Below are 22,196 nucleotides of genomic sequence, written 5' to 3'. Positions count from 1 at the left end.
ACCTCACCAAGCAGACGAAACTTTCTTCCTTCTTTCCTCATGGAAGGGACAGTGAGACCGGTGAAAGCAAGAGATAATGTTTAATCAAAGGAAAGCCAGGGCTCCTCTTTAAAGGAAAAGCAGTATCCTTGAGGAGGTAAAACGTCCTCCCTAACAGAAAACAAATTAAAAAGTAGCATTCCTACTAGATTCAGAAGTGTGCAATTGTTCATTTCACTGGGAAATAGTTGTGTTATGATTAATTGCAAAAATTCTGGAGTCAGACAGTGGAGTTCAAATGCTGTCTCTTCTCCTTCCTAGCTTAGGCAAGTAAATACCATGAAGTCTCAGTTTCTTCATCTCTGTTGATCTGAAGATTAATGAGACCATACATGGAATATAGTATTTTTTGATATTGATGCGCAATCAACATTCAATACATATGTGCTATTATAATAAATAAAAGATTATCTTGGAAACATAAGAATCTCGCTGAATCAATTCAACTTCACCTAACATTTATTTTGAATTCCTATTTTGTCAAAGCCTTAATATTATTTTTATTTAATTTTCTCCAATACCTGTATGCCGCTCTTTGTTATTTCTAACCTCAGTACACAACTTGAAAGCTCAGATACTAAATACCTCATTCAAGATCACCTGGCGAAGCAGAGCTGGGATTCAAACCCATTTCTTCTAACTCAAACTAGTTAGCACCGTCCAATCTCATTCAAATCTGATTATGTTTCAACTCTCAGTTCCTGAATCAGTCTTCTAAAAGAAATATGACATGTTGTAACTACGTGCTTATAAAAACACTCATGACTTAGAAACATATTTCCTGAATAAGAAATACGATCTCAAAGTGTTTGTTCCAGTAGAGTATGTCTAAGATCCTGTCCAGCAATTGCATTGCTTCCAGGCTACAGATATAACCAAGACAGTCTTCACCTTTGAGGATCTTTAAGTTTAGTAGATTAAATGAGCAGTAATAAATATTCTAACCCTGTCACAAAACCCATCACAAATGACACTTTCCTCTCTAAGATTATTCAAAGTGTGCAAAATAAGTATATTCAAGGGAATCCTTAAATCTGCTAAGATTTTATTTATAAAGTCTGTGAGTAATCTCTCTCTCTAGATTCTAAATCTTTAGGGTCAAAGAATTGGTGGTGTTATCTCCAGCTTTGCCATAACACCATCTCACAGAGTGCTTTCACTGTCTGTATACTAAGACCTTCCAAAATACTTGTTGAATTGATTTCAGTAAGAGAGACTTCATTCATAAGATCATTTTAGAACTAACAAAATGACTACAAAAAACGAAACTGTGTATTAGCTCAACTTTGGGCTAATACAGTTTAAATTAACTTATCAAGCTAGGAAGGAAATGACTACACCAAATAAAATGATTCATCTGAGATAAAATATTCAACAAATAAAAATTATTAGAGTTTTGGGAATTGACTATGACTTTCTTTTTTTCTCAGGTCTTCGTGCGAAGCCATCTCAGTTTTGCGTTTGGTGCAGGGAGTGCATTAATCATGAAACTGTTGATAAGTTTAACTATGGGGAATGGGGTGGTGATCTCAGTCACTCCCACTGGGAGTGAGATTGCTTCATGAACGCTAAAGTGAAAATGGGATGATGCTGGATTGTGGGGGAGAGGAGCCAACAGAGAAAATCAGGAATATTGTTCTCTAGGTTCTGTGAGGTCCAGCTGCTTTGATAAGACCAGGGGAAAAGCTGTAACTCTCTGATTTGATGAGGAATTCAGGTGGAAGCAGCAACTCTCGGGATCATGAATGAGTTTTGAAATGGGAAAATTTATTTATGTTCTAATGATTCATGCTTCCTGAGTGTTGAAAACATATATTGTAGCATTCATTTTCATCACAGCTATGGGGAAAATGTTCACTTATGGAGTAGTTACGTAGTAGATCATCTGTGTACTTCTTTACTATAGGAGTATCATAAGGCACATCCCCAAAACTTATTTAAAAATGACACATGGATTATCCTTTAATTGGGTACATATCTCTCAAGTATCTTTGTAGCCATGGTGACCGACTAGTCCCTGTACATGAACATTACATAAATGTTTGTTGGTGATATTTATATTAATTAATTGATTTGTTCATTTGTCCATATATTCACACAATTACTGTAATGCCAGTTCTAAATTTAACACTTAGATTTTAAGCAAAGTTTTACCGCAATTGATTTAAAGTACATGTGAAATAAAATAAAACCTGATTTAAAAAAAAAATTGTTTTAAAAGCGATAAAACATGATATTTGCCATTTTAAGCATTTTTAAAAGTAACATTAGGGGCATGAATTACATTCACAGTGTTGTGCAACCATCCCACTTTCTATTTCCAATTTTCTATTATCACATGAGAGACTGTGACTATTAAGCAATAACTCCCCATTCTCTCCTCCCTCCAGATCCTAGTTACCTCTAATCTACTTTCTGTCTCTATCGATTTACCTATTCTAGATGTTTTGTGAGTAGAATCACACAACACTTGTCCTTTTGTGTCTGGCTTATTTCACTTAACATAATACATTAAAGGTTCTTTCCTATTGTAACATCGTTATCCTTCGTTTTGCCATTATTTGTATAACATTTTATTGAAGCATGTTATGATGCATTTGCATTGTGATAACAACCATTAGGGATATAAATTATAATAAACCCATTTCTAGGATTAAGAAAGTGAGGGTCAGAGATATTAAATGGCTAGTTTAGTTTACTTAATTACTAATATGCATAAGTGCATGAGCTCAGGTCCTTAGACTCCAAATCTAGTGCTCTATCCGTTCTGTCATCCTCATTCTCTTCCTTCTTCCTAGATGCTCTGTATGTGAACTTATCTCCTCTATGGCACTTATTTCCTCTTTGTACATTTACACTTTGTACATTGACTTCCTCCTAGATATTTAGTCTGCTGTTACAGCTTGAGACTGCCAAATGACTGGTGGTTTCCTTGGTTATCGTCTGAACATGTAACCAATGTTTTTTTAGAAGAATGGAAGAAAGAAACCAGTATATATTTTTCCTCAATTATCTTTAGAAAATCTGATACAGATTGCCTGTACAAAGACTTTGAAGTAAAGAGTCATCTTAACTGGTACCAGAATATAACTTTTAAAACATACATTAAAAGGTCATAACAAACATTTAAAAACTGCTCTATAATACCATACATTGTAAGGAAAGTGGAGTTCTAAATTTGCAGGCAGAAACACAAAGAGTATATTACTAATATGTTATAATATATGAGAAAAAAACAAAATGTGTAGGACTGGGTCATTTGCTTTGAACTTCTCAGGAAAGGCTGACCCCAGTTATTTTTGAAAATCTTCCAAGCTATTACAGATTTAAAAATCACATCTAGCTAGCACTATATTGAAACATATAATATATAATTGTTATAATTCAGAAAAATGCCAAACATAAGAAAAGGAAACTTAAAACTAAGATGGATAGCAAATCTATTGACAAAATTTCTTGGAGAAATTATCAAAATTTATATGGTCAATAGAATGGATTGGAAAATGTAACTGATGAACTCATTTGAACTAGGCCCAATGAGAAATGGAGAATTATGCTGCATCCTACCCCACTGTCTGCTCTGTACTCTAGATATGCAATATTTTGTATCTAGCTGGAAGATGTGTGTGTGTGTGTGTGTGTGTGTGTGTGTGTGTGAGTGCGTATGTACAAATGTTTGTTTTGTTTTAATTTTTTTACATAATTATACAATACTTGTCCTTTTGTGTCTGGCTTCTTTCACTTGGCATAATGCTTCCCAAATTAGCAACTACATTTCTACATTGGTGATTTCAAATGCTTAAAAACAACTAGACATAAACTGTAGATGTGTGTCTGTTTGATGGTGCTTGCGTGAGGTGGACAGGTTATCACTGGTGGTGACTAATTACATCATGGAACATAAGGAAAAAGGAGGAAGAATCAGGAAAAGCACTGGGAGCACTAATCTGTGATTCTAGTTTTTATATATTCCATCTGTTCAGAGAGTTAAAAAAGCAATAAAGGCTCTAAGCTTCTCTAGATAAAGTCTGCTAGGCATCAACAATTGCACATATTAACTTCCTAATTTAAGAAAATTTAAGAATTTAAGAAAACAGGATTTTTCTATGAAAAACACAGAGAAGAGAGGGAGCAAATGGGATCATCTTATGAACTATATAGATGTCTAACCAATGTCTAACCAATGTACAAGTATACTTGAAACTTATTAAAATAAATAAATATATTGAGGGAAAAAAAGAAAAACACAGAGAAATCTATGAAGAAAGTGAGGACATTATAAGCCAAGAGGAAAAGGATATAGTAATATAAGGAAGTATATCAAGAAAGCTTAAAATGTGGTGACAATATTTATATCCTAATTGATGCAGTAAAGAGCAGAATTGACATTGTGGAAAATGAATCAATGATGCAGGGAATAAACTTGGGATTTTCTCCCAAAGAGCAGAGGAGAGAATAAAGTGATAAGAATGATGAGTTAGAATAGCAAAGACTGGCAGGCAAAAGACAGATTCAACTTAAAGATCAAGTTTTTCTGAGGAAAAAAATAGAACAATTGAAATATTAACAATAAGAAAAAAGTTATAACTTTTCTTTTTGTTACTATTTCAATTGTTCTTATTATTCCAGGAACTAGAATAATTTCAAATTGTGGATTTTGACAAATCTCACTTCATTTTGGATAAAATCAAAGAAACCACATAAAGATACATTTGGACAAAACTTTTTTGAAATATCTTGAAAAGGAAAAATTGCCATAATAATAAAAGTAAAATCATATAATATAAGTAAAAAGGAAGAAATACTAGCTGATTTTGGATGTTTCCTTCATAATACTTAGTGCTAAGACACACAAAAGAAAGGCTATACAAATTTGAGGAAAGTCTATGGTCATGCCACTGTGAACATGCCCAATCTCATCTGATCTTGGAAGCTAAGCAGGGTTGGGCCTGGTTAGTACTTGGATGGGAAACCACCTAGAAATACCAAGTGCTGTAGGCATTTAAAAAAAAAAAGCGATAACAAATTTGAGGAAAAACAGTTATGCTTTAAAGTTGAAAATACAAAATGAGATATTTTACTTGTAATGTAAACGAAGGACTTTTTCAGCTATGTAAGGCTAGGGATATATATATATTACTTAGGTACTCTAATTTAACATTTTATTTGATATCAGAGTGCAGATAACTAAGAAAGAACCAAAATAAAGAACTCCATACAGAGGAAGCTAATGTATAAAGGACTAGTGAAAATGAAATTAGTTAAAATATAGTTTTCCAAATAATTTTTATACACATATATAAACAATATTATTATTAAGAGAGAAACTTCATAATATAAATATTAATTTTAAAAATTGGAGTCTAAAATACTAGATTATATTAAAAAGTTGACAGACAAGATAGCAAATAGGAAAGATAGTAGAAAAAATGTGAGGAGGACTTACTCAGAAGTATTCTATATCTGATTTTGCTTCTTCAGGAAATACATGTTAAATAATTTCCAAAAAATTTAAAAGTAATTATTAGTAGAACTGAAAAGGAAATAATTACCTTCAAACTCACTAGAAAACATTAGAACAAACACAAGATGATCACAATTTGTATTGAGAAATAAGTTCACAAGGAGAATGAACACATCTACTATTAAGGATAATTACACCTGGATTGTGAGCCTATTATATTTTTTTAAACTCTTCAGTATTTTCTGTTTCATTCAAGAGCATGCATAACATTTATAATCAAAAAAGTAAATAAACATTACTTAAAATATTTTTAGATGGCAACTTCAGAGAAAGACAAAACATTCTGGGCAGAGGGCATAAACTGAGAAGAGCTTGGCTTAGTCAAAGACTTGCACACAAGCTGGTGTGTCTGGAGTAAGACAGCTGGGAGAGAGTGGCTTCAGAAGAGACCATGAGGCCACAGAAAGATCACGTTAGACTTAGAAGGCCACGTGAAGATTTTGCTTTCGATGTTAAAAAAATAAAAAATGTTCAAAATGCACAAAATTTGTGTTTTTAAAAAATATATTATTCCATTGTTTGCCCTTCATTCAGAAAAACCAGGTTTGTGTCGATCAGGATGCTGTGCAATTCTCTTGGGCCAAGTAGATACATCTTTAAAAAGCAGCCAATGGAGAGTTATAGTGACTCAGAATCCCGGAAAATAAATGGGCCTTAGAAATGTGTATGTGTATTTGCACACACGTGTGGCAAAGCATGTGGGTGGGGCAGCGGTATCAAACTTTTAAAAGACAAGACTTTAAAGGTGCTTGCAAAACATGAGAAAACTGTCTCTTTTTTCTACAGAATGTTAATTTCACCTAACCACAAATTTTGTCATTATTTTACCTTCCTACTCCTAGCATTTTTTACAAAAACTATTTGCATCAGAGTTATGTAGACTACATTTATAGGGCCTGATCATTTGGACTAGTTTATTTATTTCTGTAATGACAACCATTTTGTGGGCCCTGCATTTTCAGTGCCTTAAATAGTGGGATGAGTTGGATAACAAAACTGAAGTGCAACAGAAAAGGCATGGCTCTTACATGCCTTCTAGGCACCTTGTTTTCACGCTGGTGTATTCGGGGTGCTGGAACATTACTCTCAGAGGTGAAGAATTTATAAGATTGAAATGAATTACTTTCTATGCCTTATTCTCTTGGGTTTCCTTTTTTCTTCTTCTATTCCAAAAATGGTTTGTAGGTAAATCATTACTTCTACGCTAAATAATTAGCAAATTGCCATCAAGGCCCATCCCTAAGACTGCCAGCATAGCCTCAGGGTTTCACAACTCAATCAGTTATCTCTAAATCAACAAAACTTAGCTCCAGAGGAGAGAGATCTGGAAAGCTTTTCTTTTTGATTCTCTCATATGTTTTGTTTTAGCTTAATGTGTTTGTCTGGATACTTAGACACCATGGCGATAGGCGTCATAGAAATAAATAGAAATAGACATAGAAAAGAGCTAAAAAGTAAAATGAAAACTTGGAAAGACTAGGAATGACACTTGTATCTGAGCACTCCTCTTTTTTTTTTTTTTTTTAGAACTCAGTGAGGGGGAAATTAAAAAGGGACTTTGTGTCAGACAGATGAGTTAGTGAATAATTTTTCTAACAGTGTTATTTTGCTGACACTAGACTAAGGGAGCTCATTAGCATGCTGAGACTATTTAACTCTAAAAAACAGTGCTTTAGCTTTTGCTTTGCTGGATATTCTTTACATCTTAGCTCAGCTCAGCATTAAAAGAGTGGTAAGCCAGTTAAAATTGGGCAGTGTGACATGTGGAAAGAAAAGAGTCCTTCAAGTTAGAAAGAGTAGGGTTTGAATTTTAGCACGGACCATTATTGCCTATGTCCTTAATCCTTCATGAGGCTTAATTTCTAATTTGTAAAATGTTTGTATTATTACTTACCTCACATATTTGGTGCAGAACGAAACAAGCTGAAGCTCCTATCATAGCTCCTGGTATATTGAAGCTGCTTAATAAATGTTCACTCCATTTCCCACTGTCTGCATCCTCATAAATCATTTGATTTCATTTAGTAAAATGAGAGCTCAAGAAGAAGGAAAGAGACACCTAACCTACTTTGGGTCTGCCAAACGATGGATGTCCTACAAACATCAGAATCACTGTTGGCTGTTACCCTGTCCACTGTCTCTCTAAGGCCCAAACCAAGGCCAAGACCAGTTTCCATGCCAAGAGGTCCAGGGTGTGAATCTTCCCATCTGATTCTCACAGATGCAGCCTGGTGGGTCTGTACGAAAACACATAATTAGAACTGATACATCAGATTAGTTAGCTTGTGGAGGGAGCAGCATTTAAGAACCCAGAAATAAAAGGGCCATGCTACAGTCTCCAGTAAAACAAAAACAAATAGAAATGCCGAGGGAGGGTCCAGCTGAAGGTTTTGATCTGACATTAGAGGCAAGGGGATGGCAGATATATGTTCCCTTTGTGTTAAACATGAGTCCATAACTGTATGTATTACCTGCTTTTGTGGCTGTGGAGAAAACAAATAACATATTAAATTGTTTTTGTTATTCTAGCTCGGAGTGGCATTGAATTCCTGCAGAAAATGGTGAGTAATAAACTCATTCCTTTGTTATTAGTCTGTCAATGTTTTCATTACCCATCCTGGATGAGGAGGGCTGGGAGAAGTTCTCCTAAAGGACTAGAAAGCCACAGCAATACAATTCTGTCTCTATCCCTGGCCAGTGCAGCAAAAAGAAGTCTTTCATTTCACTTCAGTCACTTCTGACTACCGTGATCTACCCAAAGACATGGAAGAGTTGTTTTGTTTTTTCCCCTGACATTATCACAAATAAATTAATAAAACAATAGATTTCTTGGGGGAAATATGATAAATGGAAATTGGCGATAGCCACTTCCTGAACTCCATTGTAAACGTTAAGCTTATTCCCAAGATGTTAAAATCGATTCATGATCTAACACTCTCTACAAGTAGTTTTCATTGTTTTTTTTTCCTTCAAACTTCTTCTTACATCTCTAGAGCATCTTATATCACCCCATTTCCTAATGTTTTTGTTGAGAAAGCAAACAAATTTAGATGTTCTCTTTTAACTTTGCGCATAAACCTAAATCCTCAAATATCATTTCTTCTTATTCCTAATCAAAATAAGCTCTGGGAGTAATTGGTGGGAACAACATGCAAGCAAAAGGAATGTTAGAAAAGTCTATTCTGTAAGCTTGGGCTGGTGCCGTTAGCCCCAGGGTAGAAGTAGCCTATTCCAGAATGAGAAGGCATGTGGCCATACAGATTCCTGGTACTGATGTCCAAAACCAAACTGAATGCATAATGACAACAATTCGCATCTTTAGATGAGTTGAAGCTGACTTCTAAACATCAGTTGAATTCTCTTGGCTGAAGACAAATTCAATTGGAGAGAGCTCCATCGATAAACCTATATGTGCTAACTGCCTACAATGTGATTTTTGTACTGTTCTCAGGAATGTGGAGATTGACAAAGGGGAAGAGCATGATCCTGCCCAACACAACTTACAATTTAGTTAGGAAAACAGAACAAATATTCATGAAAAATTAGAGAATAATCAGATGCTAATATATGTGCTGCTGACTTTAAGTGTAATAGGAATTCTTAGAAGGGCAAGATCAGTATTTGCAGAAAGAATTGGGAAAGATTTCTGGGAAGAGATTGGAGTTGAGGTTTTAAGAAGGTGTATAAAGGAGGAAACACATCACAAGCCAAGGGAACAGTATGTACTCGCATTGGGGCATAACACATGTGGCAGAGAGGGGGAAGGGAAATGTGTGGTAGGAAAGAGTTGAAATAAAAATGAAAACGTAGGGTGGGATCACACTCTTTGGATCTGATGTGGCAAGAGAGAGAAAGCTACCGAAAGATTTTGAGCTGAGAAGTAGATTGATACAAGACGTACTTAAAAAAAATATTCTAGCAACTGTGCATAGAATGAAGTTAACTTGATGTTCGTCTTTAAAAGACTTTTGATAAAGATGAGGAAACTTCTCCTTCTCTAAAAGTAACTGAACTGATGAGAAGGGGTTAAGATTCATGTATTCCAATTTAATCAGCAAATCCCCAGTTCCTCCGGGATGAGAAAAACATCACAGGAGTTAGTGTCAAAAGCTTTGAGTAGTATGGGTTTAGTTTTGATCCTTGGCACTGTATTTCATATATGTTTGGCCTTGGCCAAGTAACGTAACTTCTCTAATCAGCAGGTCCATTACTAATTGTGGTAGGCAGAATTATAAGGTGACCTTCAAAGCCCCTCACCCTTCTGTGATCCCTTCCTGTGGATAAGATGAGGAATCATCCATTCCATCATTATGTTACATTACATGGCAAAGGAGATTTTACAGATATAATTAAGGTTATTGATCAGTTGACCTTGAGTCAATGAAAAGGGAAATTATGCAGATGAATTGACCTAACCACTTTAACTCTTTAAATATGAAGCTAGAGGTCAGAGACAGAGAAATCAGAAAGATTGAAAGTGTAAGCAGGGTTCTCTTGCTGGCCTCCATCAGTTCTACAGTTTCAAGGACATGAGCTTGGAAGAAGACCCTGAGCCTCAGATGAGACCAAAGTTTATGCTGATACCTTGACTGCAGCCTTATGAGACACTTGGCTATACTCTGCCCAGAATTCTTAGCTACAGAAGAGGTGTTGTTTTAAGCCACTGAGTATGTGTCAATTTTGTTACATACCAATAGAACACCAATACACTAGTGAAGACAGACATTGAAGATACTCAATCATGTTAAGAGAATTAAATAAAATAATGTGAATACTGAATAGAATGTGTTTAGTGCTGTGCCTGTTATATAGTAGATGTGCATTAAATATTAGCTAGTTTTATTCTTATTGTTTTTATTACTACTTTATGAGGAGCAATAGGATTAGTAGAAAAATATTCTAAAATTAATAGAACCGTCTTAAAGGAATGTGTGATAGTCATTATGTAGGATAGTGTTAATGGTGTTTCTGGATCCCCTGAGTGCATCTGCTGTTCAGATTGATCAACCGCTTTTCCTCTTCATGTTAACTAAGTGTTAATTATTCCGGGTGGCACACTAGCTGACTAGTTAGTGTGCTGTAGTTAGGACAATAGAGCACAATCCCGATGGCATTAAAACTACATATCCACAGCCCTAATATGTTTGGCATCATCAAGAATCGGTCACTAGAAATAGCTATTAATATAAGTTGTTAATACATGGCATTAATAATCCTCCATGTCGATGACATGTACAGGGGTAAAATCATGTACTAAGGAGTGATATTCAAAAGATTTAGCAACTGATGTAACACGGGCATTGTAGACAACCAGCATGGCTATGCTGCAAAACTAAATATCAACTCAGACTGTACTTTAAAAATGTAATTTGTTCATTAAGCATTTGGTGACAATGAGTCTTCATTCTGGGTCAGCCACCATGCTGGGTGATGGGTGTTCAAGATGGACGCTCACCATCAAGGACTTCACAGTCCATTAGAAGAGAGAGAAGGAAAAAAAAGTTACCGATTACAAAAGAGTGATGCAGGTCCCACACTAGAAGCAAATGCTGGAAGTTAAGGCACAGACAGCAAAGGCGCAGAAAAGAAGCCTCTTAGCTCAGCTTCAGATGGAATCAGATAATGAAATGCTTCATGGAGCTTGGATCCAATCTGGAGTCTAAATAAGTGGGAATTACTCAGACTTTGTTGGAGGGGAGGGCACTTCATACAGAGGGGACGGCCCGAGCCAAGTTGGCATGGGTGAGAACAGTATATTTGGAACACTCTTGTAGGGAATGGTTGAAGTGAAAAAGGTATAGAGGCTATATTATAAGGGGCCACATTAAAGAGTTTGTTTTATATCTTATGATGGAGTGGGGGGTGGGTGGGTGGTATTTTAAATATGGTCCACACAAGTTGAGATTTTTATTTTCCAAAACAAATCTAGGAGTAATATTGGATAATAGTTTGGAGACATTCAAAATCGAAAGCAGAAATGCCAGTTAGGGTGACACCGTGGTAACACAGGAGAGGAGCAATGAAAGCTTGAATCAAGAAAGCCCTGGTAGAAATATAAAAAAGAAGACACTTTTAAAATTACTTAGAAATAGAGCCAAATGGAGTTAGCACTTTATTAGATGTAAGGCTTGGAGGCATGTAGACATTAGAATGGCTTTTATATTTGAGGGTTGGCTGACGGTGTGGACAGTTGTACTGTTTGCCAAGTCAGACAGTTCAGAAAAAAAAAAAAGAGAGAATGAAGAGTGGGATACTGCGTTTCAGGTGCCGATGGGATAGCCAGGGGGAGATATCCATGAAGCAACTGAAAATATTGATTTGTAATGCAAGTATAGTTAGGGGTATATATTTGGGAGTGCAAAAGACGTTTGATAATAGCCCACCCATCATCAATGGCCTCTTCCTCCCTTCGTAACAATGCTCAGGTTTTATTTTAGGTGGCCGCCCCATCTCCATCCAGTCCTCGTCTTTTGGAGGAAGTTGACACTACTTCAAGCTCTAGGAGTGGGACCTGGTTAGCCTAAATTAATTTGGCATATTCTCCAAAAACTGTCCTATTTCCAACCCCTCTCTCTTTTTTGCTTCCTCCTACCCTTCCGTCCTTTCTTCTTTCTACCTTCCTTCTTTTCTTCCATCTTTATCTTTCTTTCTCAAAATAATATATATTCTTTTGTTTTTTCATTCCCCCTTTCTTTCCTTTCTTCTGTTTATAATCTATGATGTTCTAACTGACACAGGGAATTGCTAAGAATTGTGAAAGTTCTGATATTTTATCTCACTTTCAGATGAAGAAGTTAACATGCCATAGTTTCATGGGTCATGGATACTGAAGATGTGAAACTCCTGGAACCATATGAAGGCAGCTTATACCGATAGCAATAGCAGTAGCCAGAGTAGTATCACGATTTGTACTGCTTCCCACAGCCCTGATTCCTACAGGGTGACTCAAAGGGACTCCAATGGCACCTATACACTCAGGGGGTTGGATTACAGGAGTGGAAATGTGAGCTTAGGGAACCCAAATCTCTCATAACAGGCAATAAATACGGCTTCCTTTGTTCAGAAGGGGAACTCCACATCTTCTGAGCCTATAAGTGAACATGTTATTTTATCCAGAAGGAGACACTATGTCTGTGTTCCAAGGCTGTTCTCTATTAAAATGGAAGTTTCAGACAAACGGCAGTCAGTGCCTTCCTTTCTTCACAGAACATGAAAGAATATGAGAGACTCATGGAAAATATTCTCCCAATGGGAATCATCAGCATTTAGATGACATCACTCAGGTTGAGAATATAGAGTCTATATTCGGTCTAGGAACTGAAATCCAGGAGCCAGTAGTGTTTTAGAGGTATATGGAAGAAGAGCCTGTAGGGAACACTGTGAAGGAGCAGCCAGAGAGGAAGGGGAAACCAGAAACCAGAGACGAAACCAGTGGTTTCTTTGGGGAAGAAATGGTCATCAGTGCCAAAGGCTATAGCAGCCAGGTAAGATGCACCTGTTCATTTTGGCAATTAGAAAATAACTTCAACAAGTGGAGATGGAGTTTGGGTTGCAGCGAGTTGAGAAATGGATGCACTGAGGAGAGATGCTACTCTCAAGAAGGTTGGCCCACTGAGAGGCAGGCACTCAGCCAGGTACATTAAAAGGAGGGTGACAAAATAGGGGTTAGTTTCTTTTTCAACGGTTTCATTTTCTTTCTTTGTGAAAGAAAACACATCGTGATTCTCTGTACAGATGGCTCTGAGTGTCATCTATATGGATGCATAACACAACACTCGATCAAAGTATACATATGTTTCATATGCTTCAGCATCAGGTACAGGATGACGGTGTAAGGCAGAATACAGAAATCATTTCTTATTTGAAAACAGTATAGGCTGTGGAAATGGCAGTGGCTATGGAGTCGTTAACTTGTATTCAAACATAGATTCCATAATCTATCAGCTGTGGGATTGTTGCCTGAACCTAAATGTCTTCATCTTTAAAATAGAGCTAATGATAAGTAAAGTTAAGGGTTGTTAAGATCATGCCCAATACCTAGCAGTGGGCCTGCCATGTTAGTAGTAATTATTTTTAAAAAGTAGAACCCCTTAAACTACTTTGAAGGCAAGGACCAAGTTGTCAATGGAATCGGTTGTATTAGATGTTGTAGAGGCAGTAGTGACAGTTTAGGACTTGACATTTAACTCATGTGCTGCCATATTCCCCTGGGCAGTACATAGGAGGAGGAAAAAAATATCCCCACCGCTGGCTTTATACACCCCGTTACCACTGTCGGGCAAGCTTGTGAGTGTGTAAGGCAAGGCTTGATTGTCAGTTATTTTAGCTTTTACAATAACATTATTATTTCATGTTTTAAATTCATTAAACAAACTGTATATATATTTTTATTCACTTTGGATAAATCATCCTTCATTCAGAGAAGACATTTGTAGCTCGATTACCAGAAGTAGAATAGTAATGATTGCTATTCTAGTTTTACATGTCTTGCAATTTTTTTTTTTTTTTCTCTCAGGCCAGTGAAAGGACTGGGAACCAAACACAATTTAGAAACTTATGAAGGCACTGGATTCAATTTTTACTATTTAACATATAAAAGTGATTATATCAAATTGAAATTAAATGCATTGTTATGGGGCATTTATGACACTTCATTTAAAGAATTGCTATGAATGCTTTAGAGAACCCTGATTTACAACTACCAGCTTGTGTCATGACTGCAACCTACAGTGTGATATTTAGCAACTAATTAAACTAAAAAGACAAATACGAGGCTTTTACATTTTTAATTTAAAAGCTTCTAAATATAATTCTTGTTATAATGCTATCAAGCTATGGTAGAACAGTCTGCATTTTAAACTTTTTAATTTCATTGTCTTAATTAATTTTGTAAATAAAAAGGTCTGTATAGAGATGGAAGATATATTATTTGTTTTTTTAACATAAAAATGATAGCCTTCTTCACAATTAAATAATACTTTAGTGTGATTTTTCTCTTAGATGAATTATTAATTTGCTTATGTCAGTAATTGTATCCAAATATGATTTAGACTTTAAAAAGTTCACTTTGAAACACTCTTGCCAGATATATTTAAAATCCCTTTTTATTTCTGCCTTATAATTTTTAAAGAAATAAAATTAGAATTCAAGTGGTCTTGAATCTTACTGAGTTATATGTGGATGCTCTGTTTTTCATCAATCTAAATGCAATATTTCTTTCAAGCTACTATTTCATTGGAGAGGAAACATGAGTTAGACATTAGCAGTCATAATTTCTTCAAAGCCCGGCTTCTTCCTCAGATTATATATGGCCTTGAACTAGCCCCTTAGACTCCGAACTATGAAATGGGGATCCTGGTTCCTAATAGAAGTTCTAATACTTAGAAACAAGAAATGTTGGAGCAGAAAGCAAGTGGGATGAACACCTAATTCGATGCCTTCATCTTACAGAAGAGTATACTGGCATCCAGAGGTAATGAATCACCCATGCTCTCACTTAAGGCAGAAAAAGGTTTATTGATGTATTTGGGCTTTGAGTTCAGCACAAACGTCACTATACTAATGATATCTATGCAGTGTCTAAGGTTACATTGAAATTATAGCACAGCATGTTTGAAAAAAAAAATGGGAGAGTAATTAAACCATCTAGAATTTTTTGTCCACTCCTTTGTTCCAACATTGGGTATTTAGAAACACAGTTTTTAATTTATTCTTCATTTGGATGTTTACTGTCACTTAGAATCAGTATATGGTAGATAAAGGGACAATTAATAAAGTGTTTAATAAACTAATATCCAGTGCAATTAAATCAGGATGGTGTCTATTGGATTTTTTAAAAATCTCATTAACATGATGAAAAAGTGTTAAATAACCTTCTTAAAACTTAGTTCATTTCTTAATACTAAGACTGTTTTTGAAGAAAAAATGCCTTAAGGCTCCCCACAACATATACTGCAAAGACCTTTTAAGGGTGACGACAGTTGATGAAGTAACGTGTCCCAGATTCCAGGACGACTCTTTTCCAGTGTCTGAGGTTCACATACTCTCCCCGAGAAACCCCAAATGTCAACATGACTGTATTTATAGAACACATGATGTATGTACTATTCAGGAATCATTTTAACACAGTGACTGGGCAACAGAAAATTAAATATTAAACAATATTTAAATTAGAACATAAAAATAACTATGCATTATTCAACACCAAGATAAACTGATGTTCAGATCAGATCGAAAGTCCCTGTCCCTTGGTAACATCCTCTCAAACTCAGTCAGCACCAGCTCTTTACAATGAAGTCGCGTCTTTGCAGAAGCAATTTGCATCCGGATAGGGAAAAGGGACACATCTCTGTTTTCAGCATAAGCACTTTGTGCTGGTTTGATTGATCCCTTTCAATGTGCCACGTGGTGAGTAACCGCGTGCCGCCTCCGCATATGCATATTCAGTTGGCTTTTTCTGGGAATTTCCCTCACCCGGGAGACCACAAAGGTATCTCCCACTTGGCTCCCAAACCATAACCCTTCCTCCGTGCCAGTGCAAACAGATCAGGAATGTGCTTCCTCTTATCTGACCTCTCACAGCTTCTGCTTTGCCCTCACTTGAATGGGAGTAGGAGCCCTAATCTGAATTAACAGGCCGTCCTGAAATTGGGCATGCCGTCGCCATTAAGACGAGGTGGGGACCCAGGAGGTACAAACTTCACGGCTTGCTGCTCACGCGGTTTTCAATCAGTTTTCCCACCATACCCCAGTTGCACAAAGTTGCTCCCAGCCCTGACTGATTGAGGGCTATGCATTTCTTTGCAGGCCCTCTGTGCCCTACTTTGTAACACTACTAGCTGGAATGATTAAGGTGATTATTGCCAGTCTTTGCGACTTTAGTATTTAGATTAGCTTTAAGAGGAGAAATTCAGTCATTTCTCCTCTTGGGTGCTTAGATAGATGGGTTTTAAAAAATTGTAGAACTACAGAACTTTTTTTTTTGTAGCCTGATATCCTCAGTGAATTTGAATATTGCAGTCCACGAGTGCCACCCCTAAAATAGCCAATGTTGCAAGAATCTCCCAAAGAAGTTGATATTGTATGACCAGTCTCATGTCTTTGGAATTGTTTTTTTCTCTCTTTCCTCCTACAGTAGCAATTATGTGAATTGCTGGTCCCCCAGGGGTAATATGGGAGGTGAATCACTTCTCTCTCCCCTTCTCCCCCACAGACATGATGAAGCACTTGCCAACTGCCAGCTCTATTAAGCCCAGAAGCTTTGGAGAACTTGCCAATCTGACAGTAGATATAATATCACTTCCCCTTGATTTAAATATTGATTAAAAAGATAAGGACAATAGATCAAGGAGAGCTTACTTTTATAAAGCGTTGTTTTCCAGTTTACAAAGAACTTTTTCATTAGCATTTTTTTTTTTTTTAACTTACAATAACCTTGTGGAATAGATTTATTTATTTATCAACAAGTATTTATTGAACAAATGGGCATGGAGGTCCTAAAGGTATAGTCAACACCCCTCTGTCATTTGCAGTGTAATAGGGGAGAATGGTATCAATCAAAGAATTACAGTTAAAAGTAACATAAATTGTGATTGAAACTGTGAAAGAAATTGCACGTCATGTAGTAGGGGGAATCACATATAACTTAGGAGGAAGATCTCGAGGTTGGGAGAGGATGGAGGAGATTAAACATTGCGTAGAATGTCACTATGGACTCCCCTCACTGATTCATAACCAGACTTCCCAAACATAAAAAGCAAATAGGGAATATGACAGTATAATAGAGTTTCTTTTATGGTAGTGTTTTTAATTGGTACAAATTAGTGAAAAAAAAGTAATACAATTTATGAAATAATCTATATTGATGATTTGTTGTAAGAAAATTGCATCTTCAATTTTCCCTAGAAACTCAGAATGATATTCTTGGTCTGTTTCAGAGAAGTACTTTCATTTGGATTGTGATATAAGTAGAATTCTTAAGGTACGATGAAGTATCTTGAGATATAGGGATATAATGTGCAACTACGTTTAATGAAAATATTATAGAGATTTTTCTGATATTACTGTATGTGTATTTAGACCAGCTCCAAAATACACACTGCACATTACTGTATACACAAGCATTTCACAGATTTGCAAGTATAATTTGAGAATTTAAAATTGTTTCACAGTAGAAGACTCAGTGTCTATGCAGTTCTATGATTTGCTCTCCTGATATTGCCAAGGTGTGTGTGTGCACACAGGTGTATGTTGAAATATTTTTTCTCTGAAGCAGAAACAGTCTAATGAGCAAGTGTGTAAGAACCTGATAGAGTGCTGCTGGCTCTGTAAATCTGGACAAGATTATTTCTCTTCAATTCTCCATCCTTAATAGCATTAATTATTAGTTATTACAAAACTTAAATGATAGATGCATGACAAAACTTAGTTTATCCTCCATCCTAGTGGTTTAAAGATCAAAGGAGAAGGCATATCTCTATAACACATTTGTTTTATAGTAATCCGTCACGAATTTAGCATTCATTAATTTATCTAAACTAGTTTTCACCAAGTCATTGGCCAAACTACACTGGGACTAATGAGTTGCACAAAATCATTACCAGGTGTGACTTGTTTCTGCTAGGCAAGATTTTATGAATGAAGTTTGGTGCAAAGGTGGATGTGAAGACAGGGAGTGCTGGTCAAGGGAGACATGTGGCCCCAGATCAAGGTCTTTGCTCTGCCCTCGAAAATCCTTAGGGCATAAGAAAGCAGTTGTGATTGATCTAGTTCTTCACCTCTCTCCCCAAGAAAGAATGGGCTGCTATAGAAAATTGGGGATGTTGAAGGATATTCTTCAAATGACTAGGTCATACAGGTCATACCTGATTTCATCCTATTTCCTCCCATCAGATCTCCTGTTCACTTTAAGTGAGTCCTATCTCCGTTATTGTATCTGCCTTTTGTATAACTCAATTAATGGTACCTTTCACTGGAACCAAAGAAGTCACATGTCCATCAGACTTCTGTGTCCAAGCAACTGGATCCTGAGGCCATCCACACCTTGAATTCTAATCTATTAGGATCCTAATGTCCTCTAATGTCCCTTATCGCTGATGTTTAGCCCGTTGGCCTTTTTAGCCACAGAGTTGAAATGGTGTAATGAAAGGGATATTGGGTTTAGAGCCAGGGACAATTTTGCCAGAATTTGACTACATGAGAATTATTTTACTTCCCTGAGTCTTGTTTGCTGTTGTCATTGTTTTTCATTCTAATATGGAGATAATATTATGTGCCTCCTCAGATTTTCTTCAGGATTAAATGAGTTAGAGTTTGTACACGTGTTGGAGCAATAGACACTCTTGAGCAATTAACTGAATCTGAATCTTAAGTGACCTCCCAATATACAGTCAGACTTTCCCAGGATGACTACTTTGTATTCTATCATCTTATGAAATTTTGTGTTATTTCCTCTTAAACTCATCATCTTAAAATAACCTTTATTAAATAATAATTTTAAATAACGTAAGTAAAAATGTTTTAAAAGTCAATCTGGAGGTGGTTTTGCTGAAATTCTTTCTCATCTCCTTATTACTCTAATTGTTTTTTTTTTCCAAAAAATATCTTTTTTTTTAATAGTAAATTTTCAAGGCCATAAATGTTCCATGCAGAAACTATCCAGTTATTTTTTTTACCATAACCTTTCATAATAAATAAGGATTTGGTAGAATTTCCCTTGGTTTTTAATGAGAAACACTGACTGTCAAGATTTGTAGTGGTACATTATTCCTACGTGAAAAATGCTTATTTAAAAGTGAAAGTATTCAGTAAGAATTTATATATTTCCAAAAAAGTCGTCATCTTCAAAGTAATTGCTTTATAAAATTTTATACTTGTTTCTGACTATATTGCTTTTAGATCTCCTTTGGACTTTTTTCTTCTCAAAAAAATTTTTAACCTACAAAAAATGTTTAATGTTTTATGGCGATATGTCAAGTTTTTTAAACAAATTTATAAGTAAACAGTGTTACTCTAACAAACCATTTACGGCCTTTGACAATTCTTGTTCTGAATGATTTTGATTATTCTAAAAGATCAATTTTAATTTCGAAGGACAATGGTATGCTAATATTGACAGAATCCAGAAGATTAAGTGAGAAACAATGATACTAAAACAAACATTGCAAAACTATTTTCAGCAATGCCATTATTAGTGGAATAAGTGCCTAGTTTCCAAATTAGACTATCCTGAAGTGAACAGCACTCATGGGAGTGGATGATTCACAGTGCCCTTGTTTAAAAAAAAATTAATCACTCTAAAGTTACAGCTCACAAAATAATTGATTTCCAATTTTATGAACAAATTTAATCAATCATGTAATTGATCATATTAGAAAGCTGAGCTCCATGGAGTCCTGAGGAATCCATCAAACATTCATGAGCATGGTCAGAGGTAGAAATAGGGGACTGGTATTGGGGAGGCCTCCGGCACCTTTCCAATCAAATTTTGCCAAAGCAGTTCCACTTCCTTTTGTTTTATTTGTTAGACCTCAATGAGAAAATTTGATTATAATATAGATTTTCAAGTTTAAAAAGTTTGAAAATGAATGAGTTTTATTGTTACTCTTTTAAAAAGTTTCAAGTATCATTGACTGCCTGAATGAACATTTTCACAGAGATCACTTTAAATTGGCTGTTTATCCTTCACATGGAAGACAAATGAGAATTATTTTATACCCTGAAATAAATGTAATGTAATAATGACACAGATGAATCTCTATTTATTTATTAACATCTCATTGGGTTAGGATAGCAAAGTCAGACATACCTGTCTTTCAATTTGACTACTAAGCTGTTGACAGATTGGTAACCAAGTGGCAAATGACCAATTACAAAATACAAATAGTAATAATGATTTCACATTGGGCACAAAATAGGTCTTTTAGATGAGATTCACTTCCCATTGTAGATAAGATGCTGGCCTATCTCTTAGTGTTTCATATGGTGTTTTGATCGATTTTTTGTTTGTTCTTGGTCATCTTTGTCAGAAAATGGAAAAACATCACCTATAGCCATTGATCATCAACAGTAAAAGCCACAATTTCTAAGGCTACCATGTGTAAAATGCTGACTCTATCTGAACCTGATCTTTGCTCAACTCACTTATAAGAAAACTCAATATAATGGGCATAATGGCAGCAGTGAATTTGGTGTTTACAGCAAAGAGAAAGTCCAGGTTTGTTCATTTAGTGTTGGCTTTATTGCCCCAGAAATTGAAAGTTACCTGGTTATCTCAGAATCCACCTTATGCCAGTAGCCACAGTACAGTCTACTCTCCTCTGTTCCTCCCATACCCCACCCCTTCTTTAATGAGTGAGTCTTATTAACTGTTACATAAAATGCATGGGGGCAATAAGACATATGTATTCTTATCCAGTTGGCAGTGGCTTAGACATTATTGTAGCTCAATGGAAAGAATGAAGAGAGGGAGAAAGATCTGGGTTCAAATTCCAACCATCTATCTTGTAGAATCAGTGCGAGATTAAATACTGTAAAAGTACAGACAAAAATAAATGACTGCTGATATTATTACTTTGTTCAGTCGTCTACGGCCATGCCAACCTGAACGTGCCCAATCCCATCTGATCTCAGAAGCTAAGTACAGTTGGGCCTGGTTAGTACTAGGCATAAAAAAAAAAAAAAAGAAATATTTTGTTCATAAAAAAGATCTTATAAAACAGTCAGGGGGATGACACAATGTATATGAAATATCTGAGTCCATGCAGCAGTATTTGTATGCATCTGCTTTTAAATAAGCTATTTTAATGTCACACTGACATGACATTTGCTCCTCAAAAGTTGTTCTAGTTAGTAGAAATGTTTATTTTTTCTATTTTTAGTAGTATTTTTTTTTTCTTTTTTCTTTTTAAGTGTCTATTTTCCTACTTCTGACTTGGACAGAAATTTCCTTTAGAGAAAAAAGTAGGAGAGAATGGAGATTATGAAAGGCCAATGACAGAATTATCTCTGCCGCACCATATTTTTAGTCCTGTTTTTGCCTAAACCAACAGTTTACTTAACAAAGTTGTTTATGAAAACTCAATTGATAGCCGCCCTCTCCCTAATTTGACAATTTCACAATTTTCTTGTTCTAACTTTACCAACAACTGTATGTTCGTCAATGAATGTAAACGAGTATGAAGGTACAATGTTATCTTAGTGGTTTTACTTAATGCAAATGTAAACTTATTTGTCAATAAATTATATCTAATCTTATACCAAATATCAATCTGGCTTTATAAAAGATCAACAATATAAGACGTATTTCTAATATCTTGTGTTCATCTGATGTTCTGAAGATACAATCCAATGCTAAAATTAAATAAAAAAGAAAACAACAACATTTCATCACCTTAAGTTGGTGGTTTCTTTTCCCTACCCTGTGGTGCTTCGATATTAAGGCTCATTATAAGTTCCATTTGGACACTACGTTAACCCTCAGGCCACAGAGTATTGGCAAACGATGGATTTCGTTTTTCCCATTGGCATAGCTGCTGTTCACAGCAGTGCTCCCCTCCCTTTCTTTTGTTTAAATTGGCTGCAGTGTTTCTTGCATAAGGGATTTACCAGAATGTGGCCATACCTGGGACTGAGC

General features: G+C 35.7%; 1 pseudogene; it reads left to right on the top strand.

Moving 5' to 3' along the window:
- The first annotated feature begins 4,921 nt into the window (after window positions 1-4,921).
- On the top strand, window positions 4,922-5,040 carry LOC111739814 (annotated as a pseudogene).
- Window positions 5,041-22,196: the final 17,156 nt, after the last annotated feature.

Source organism: Pteropus vampyrus, unplaced genomic scaffold (genome assembly GCF_000151845.1).
Source record: "Pteropus vampyrus isolate Shadow unplaced genomic scaffold, Pvam_2.0 Scaffold54, whole genome shotgun sequence".
Classification (NCBI taxonomy): domain Eukaryota; kingdom Metazoa; phylum Chordata; class Mammalia; order Chiroptera; family Pteropodidae; genus Pteropus; species Pteropus vampyrus.
The sequence above is the reverse complement of the archived record's forward strand: the minus strand, read 5'-3'. Positions and strand labels throughout refer to the sequence as shown.